The sequence below is a fragment of the Balaenoptera musculus genome, chromosome 8, assembly GCF_009873245.2.
Source record: "Balaenoptera musculus isolate JJ_BM4_2016_0621 chromosome 8, mBalMus1.pri.v3, whole genome shotgun sequence".
NCBI classification, from domain to species: domain Eukaryota; kingdom Metazoa; phylum Chordata; class Mammalia; order Artiodactyla; family Balaenopteridae; genus Balaenoptera; species Balaenoptera musculus.
The window spans coordinates 49,287,826-49,293,825 of NC_045792.1; the positions used below are offsets into that span (position 1 = coordinate 49,287,826).

Here is a 6,000-nt window from a genome sequence, read left to right on the forward strand (position 1 = left end):
CCTGGTCAGATAGGCTCTGATAATACCCAAGTAGGTTCGGTTGAGCTAATTAGTTTCTCCTGGAGGCAGACCTTATTAAGAAGATCAGAGTTCTCTGGTGTATTTCAAAATGATTCCTTTTCCCCTCATCCTGCCAGAAGACTGAGGAGATTTTTCTCTGTTTTATAGCATGGGCAACTGGCTGAATTCACAGAGGTAAAAGTCATAGTATGCGGGGGATCCTCCTCTGATGAGGTGCCCCTGAAGTTTTACCCTCTCAAGAGTTGTTTGCACTGAGCCTCCAGCAATTTGTCAGCTACAGTTCAGGTTTTCCTACCCTTTACTGCTTCCTAAGGCACTTCCTGCTCATGCATCTCTGCTCTGGTGAGTGACAATTCCCTTTATTCATCTTTCTGTCTCTCTTATCTTGGGAGCAGTCAGCTGCCCTGTGTCTTCCCCCTCTCTTATGGATCTAAGAAGAATTGCTGACTTTTTTCAATCTGTTTAGCTTGTTGCTAGGGTGGAGTGGTGCCTTCAAACCTCCTTTCATTCAAAACCAGAAGCCAATAACTATCATTTCATTTTAAGAAGTGGACAGATGTGTTCTATTTGCCATGATTAATGAATACCCACATATCCAGGGACTCACAATATTTTTCTCTTGATTTTCCATTTTATACTTTAAAAACTTACATATGATGCCTACTTGTTTGTGACCTGTCTAGCCCTGTCAATAAAATCTACAACAGGGATTCATTTCTTTAGTTTTACTGTCTGTCATATGCTTCATTAAAGGAAAATATATAAAATAATTCCAGTTAAATAACAACTAACATTAACTTGCAAAAACATGAAAATTCTTACATGTAGATATTATTAGTTATTATTGTTTTCTTTTGATAAATAACAAGATTGGAGTACTGGCAACAAAATTCTAACAGCAGTTTCACTTGAAGTTAACCTTTTTTAGAAGCACACCATTAATCAAATCCAGAAGAATTCTTTTTCAGGACTAAAAAAAAAAAAAAATGGAGCTTGACTGGATACATAAAAAGCAATGAATTACTATAGTTTTAGGAATAATTTTGCAAAAGAGTTAGGGGGTGGAATAAAGAAGCACAGCCAGACTTACTTGATTGTAAACATGTGCATGTGAAGTGAACATCAGATTATGTATTGTATACAAAGATGTAAACATAGCATGGTTCTAGTTTTAATTCAACTCATTCCTCACTAAGGAATGGGTGAAATTGTCTAAGTGTGGCTAAGGCAATTGTAAAATTTTTTTTTTTTTTTAATACTGCTTTCCCCAGTTTTGAGGGCCTAGCTGGAGTTCCTGTTCTTGAGCAGCAGTGGATTAAGTACACACTCCAACACCTCTCTTGTCAGGGCTGGGGCTCTCAGAATCAGGGAATGCTATGTACTAACCCTAATTGCCCCAGGACCAGATGTCAGATAACTAAGGACAGTTTCCTATGTCCCTCAGCCTGAAATTATTCACATTGGCCAGTCCACAGGGAGCCTGTGAAACCTCGCTAGCCCCACCCCATTTGCCATATATAAGCTGTGCCCTATAGCACAGCATGCTGTTACCCTGGCTGCAGAGACTACTCCCTGTGTGGCCCTGCCTGGAAGCCTTCTCTTGTTTGGAGCTCTAAGTAACAAAGAGTTCTGCCTTTCATCTATCTGAGTGTCATTGTGTTGTGCCCACCATCAAAAGGATCTTTAAATATTGTAAAAGAGAAATTCTCAGACTTTGTACTCTCTATCTACTTACTCATCTGCCAACCAGGCTCAGCATTTCATTTGTGTTCATTGAAATATCTGCTTCCTTTTCTCATCATTGAGGACAAACTCTGTGATAAATATGCCAGTGTACAATATATAGTGTGAGCAAGGAGCTCCAGGTAAAGAGTAGTAGGAAATGGGGTGGAGAAATTTTGGAACGGGGAAAATGAAAAGGGACTCTATGTTATATTACTGTCCAGAAATGCATATTTTAAGTGAGACACTGTGTTTCATCACTGAATTCTCATAATTGCTCTGTTAAAAAGAAATAACAGGCCCAAAATGAAGTTATTTGTGCTAAACCCCACATCAGCGAACCAAAATTTAATACCTAACCTAACTGCAGTTTCAACTTCTTCCAGGAATGTAAGCTTAAACAGTCATTCTGGAATTTCCTGGTCAGCAGTAGAGAGGTAACCTGCCTGATAGACCACTTCTATCCTCCAAAGAAGGATGAGGTAAATCCACTTTTTCCTTGTCCTTGTCTCCTTCCGTCTATAAAAACTTTCTATTTTGTATGGCTCCTCAGAACTCCTTTCTATTTGCTAGATGGGATGCTTCCAGATTCATGAATTGTTGAAAAAGCCAATTTGATCCTCAAATTTACTCAGTTGAATTTTGTTTTAAACGACCTGTTAGGTAGATGTTCTTATTTAACTTTTTTTTTTAGATTAAGAAATTGAGGCATGGAAGGTTTAGGTAATATATTTAAGATCACAAAAATAAAAAGTACTGCAGCTGAGTTTTGAAACCACATTGTTAGATATCAGAGTCTACCACTTAATCCCTGTGATCATCGTTAGCCAGTCACAAACAATTCTGGAGCCCAGAATTGCTGTGACCCATTTAAATTAGGCCCAGACATGTGACTTTAGCCAAGGTAATGCAAGCAGCTGGGGCATGTGTAACTTCACAGTAGAAACTTAAAGTTGTGCAGTTACTTGGGGCACACTCTTCCTATTTTAATAGTGATCTTGGATTAAGGTTAAAATTAAGCTTCTGTCAACTTTGTTCCTTGAGTGACTGTAATGGCTTATGTTGGGCAGGTAACAGGGATGAAAGATTAAATTTTGTTGCAGTAAGTCTCTGAAATTGTGAAGTTGTCTGTTATTTCTACACAGCCTTGTCCACCTTGAGTGACCAAACAACTCTGTAACATGTTTTGTTACAATAAGAGAAGCTACTAGTAGAAATACCTTGGAAGTCTGGCAGGAGAAAAAGTAATAGTGCCTCTATGAGGGGCAAAAAAGAAAGGGAGCACATAGAAAACTTGAAAAGATGAGGAATAAGAAGAAAGATGAGGCAATTATCAATAAAATGAATTGTGTTCCACTCCAACCTACTACAATTAGTAGAAATGCAGGGATCTGAAATCAAGTCAAGTGACTAGAGTGGGCAGCTGGTGAGGATTACGCTGTCCATAGATTTTAGAAGGTGGCTAACAGATTATAATTATATGGGATAAATCTGAAATAATTGTGTGATAGGGCCTATATGTTAAACATACAGTTTCATTCTGTGCAGGAAAACAATAAAGCATTAGGATTTACAGGTGGGGTTTATGAATGGGTATATGAATAAAGTTTACTCAAGGCTTTGAAATTTCTTTATGAAATTTAGACAACTAAACTAGTGTTTGGTATGTTTGTGTCCATATGGGTTTATTAAAGTTAACTAACATTTTAAAATGTTACCACATAGAGGTTGCTTATCCTAAACTTCAGATATTCCCAGAAGTGCTAGTGAAGGAAGATTTGGATGTTGTGATTTGACATTTCAGGAAATTAATCGCCTGGAGAATTCATACAATGAATGCATTAAAGCGTTACCAAGTTTAACAGGAAAACTTACCTGAAAAGGGTATTTACAGACAAATGTAGTATGTGTTTGAACATCAGATTAGATTTTGCAAGTTGATTGTTGAGAAATCCTTGGGAACAGTGTTACAAATGAATGCACTTTTGTCATTAAGATGGCCTCCTTAATGGGTGACTTAGATAAACAAGACAAAAGATTGATTTACCTAGGGAAAAAATTGAGTACTGTGAAAGAATACAAAAAAAAAAAAAAAGCAGAACAGACTTTTGGTACTGCCTTTGTTGCTCATTCTGCTAACCTCACGACAGGCCAATAAATCGGGAGACAAGTTGTTGGGGCAAGGAATAATGACTTTATTTGGAAAGCCAGCAGACCAAGAAGATGGCAGACTAGTGTCCCAAAGAACCATTTTACCTCAGTTAGAGTTCAGGTTTATTTTATACTAAAAAGGGGAAGGGGGGTGATTAGTTGTTGCAAAGTTCTTGGGCAGGAATCCTTTGTTCTTGCAGCTGTCCACATAGGATAGGTCACATGTTCCTATAAACCTCCAACAAGACAAGTGTTATTCTCTGTTCTGCAACTTTTTATCTCCCTATGAATGGACTCTTCAAGATCAGAGCCCTAAGAATAGGCTGTCCTGTGTATTTCAGGCTGTAGGCAACATTCTTTTACAAAAGGTGCAGAGCCAGCATTACTAAGCACAGGTAACAGAGCACAAAGGTTAAAGAAAAAGAAACAGACCCGACTTGCAGTCAGATTTTCTCTTCCCTATTACAACTTGAGAACAACTTACTTAAAATAAAAAATGTTTTGATAAAACTCCAAACTTAAAAAATTTAGAATTAGAAAGATGAAAAGCCTCCAGGAGCATGTTGGTCTCATCAAGCAGGTGACCACCGTTTTCCATGTATGCCCTACCAGGAGTACACTTTCCCTACCTGTGAGAATAACTCTGCTCAATTCAACTTCATAGGTAACACGGTTGTGGTGAGATGTTAAACCTAATGAACAGAATAGTTTTGAGAAACATATTTGAGGCTCAAGATGGTATGGTATTCAATTAGAAGTGAGCCATGGCAGAGTTTCGGAAGTCTATGATTACTTAAGGTTTGTAGAATAGAATATCCCGTGTAGCACTGAGATCGAAAATGTAGGATCAGGAGTTGGTTTTAGGGAAGATGTGAAAGTAAAGAGACCAGTTATGTATCTCTCCTCAACACGGAATGATAGAGGAGGCCTAGAGTAATCATAATGAATATTCCTGCTTCAAAAGGGAAAACACAAAGGAGTCACTGATTCAAAACAATTTTAAAATCCAGCCATGAAAATGTTGGAAGATCCTTGACTATGTCCCAAGGCCTCAGCATTATACTGTATGGTTTTTTTCTCTACCCTGTGGGATATTTGATTTAAAATGATAAATATTCCTTCTTAGCCTGTGATATTCTCCTTTTAATGCATTAATACTGCTATAAATGTTATTTTCCCCACACCTTTAAATGTCATTTATATTTCATAAATCATAGCATCTCCTCCACCAGTATTCCATTCCATTCCAGTTCACCTGAGGTGAAAATCTCAAAGATAGCAGTTCTAGAACATGCCAGGACTTACCCATATTTTCCCTACTCCCGACAATGGGCTTTATTGCCATTCAGCCAGTGAGTGATCCAATTCCATGTTCTCTTCCTCAGAGTTGGCTTCCTGGGATTGAAGACTCCTAGATTTGGTCTCTAGTAGTTGAATCAGAGGATTTTCTTGTACCAGGAATTTATCAGGGAATGTCTCAATAGAAATTGTTAAGGAAGCAAGGGAGACCAGATAGGGGAAGTAAAGAAATGAAGCTGTCAGGTCTGCAACATATATTGTACCACAGAGGTTTCTTTGTGTTTGTTTTTGTTGTATGTTTTTTTGCTTAGAGGAAAGAAAGAAGATTTGGGGGTCTTTTTTAGTATCCTCAATTAGACTGATCATTGATTATTGGTTAAGGAAGGTTGTGAGGCATAACCTTCCAGGCACCTCCAAGCAAGACATCACCTGCAGCTCAAGGGTATTGCTCTGGAGGGCCTGCAGGTGTGAGCTGCAATTTCTGGTTGCAGATATGTAAATAGCATGAGACACCAAAAATAGTATCTGGTACATGGCCAGAGGCATCCTAATTGATGTAGCTTCAAAATTATAATAAATTCTCATTTCTTTCTACCATAACAATTTCCTTTCAATTACAGCTGTAATCCTTCATAGTTATATGTTGTTTGAGGTGAGCATAGCATGCATCCTTTATTACATTTCCTGAGGTACACATTGTTTTCCTCGAATGCACACAATGGGAATTTATAAGTTTGGTTCTGAATGCCAAACCTCAAAAATCCTAAACATAGATATTTCAGATAGGAGAAAATATACATCCTAATT

General features: G+C 37.9%; 1 long non-coding RNA gene across 1 annotated transcript in view; it reads left to right on the plus strand.

Moving 5' to 3' along the window:
- LOC118899975 overlaps positions 1-2,180 on the plus strand; it is a 425,764-nt gene extending 423,584 nt beyond the window's left edge. The window contains exon 3 of the long non-coding RNA XR_005021017.1: positions 2,130-2,180. This is a non-coding gene — a long non-coding RNA (uncharacterized LOC118899975). The remainder of the gene's footprint in view (positions 1-2,129) is intronic.
- The last annotated feature ends 3,820 nt before the right edge of the window (positions 2,181-6,000 follow it).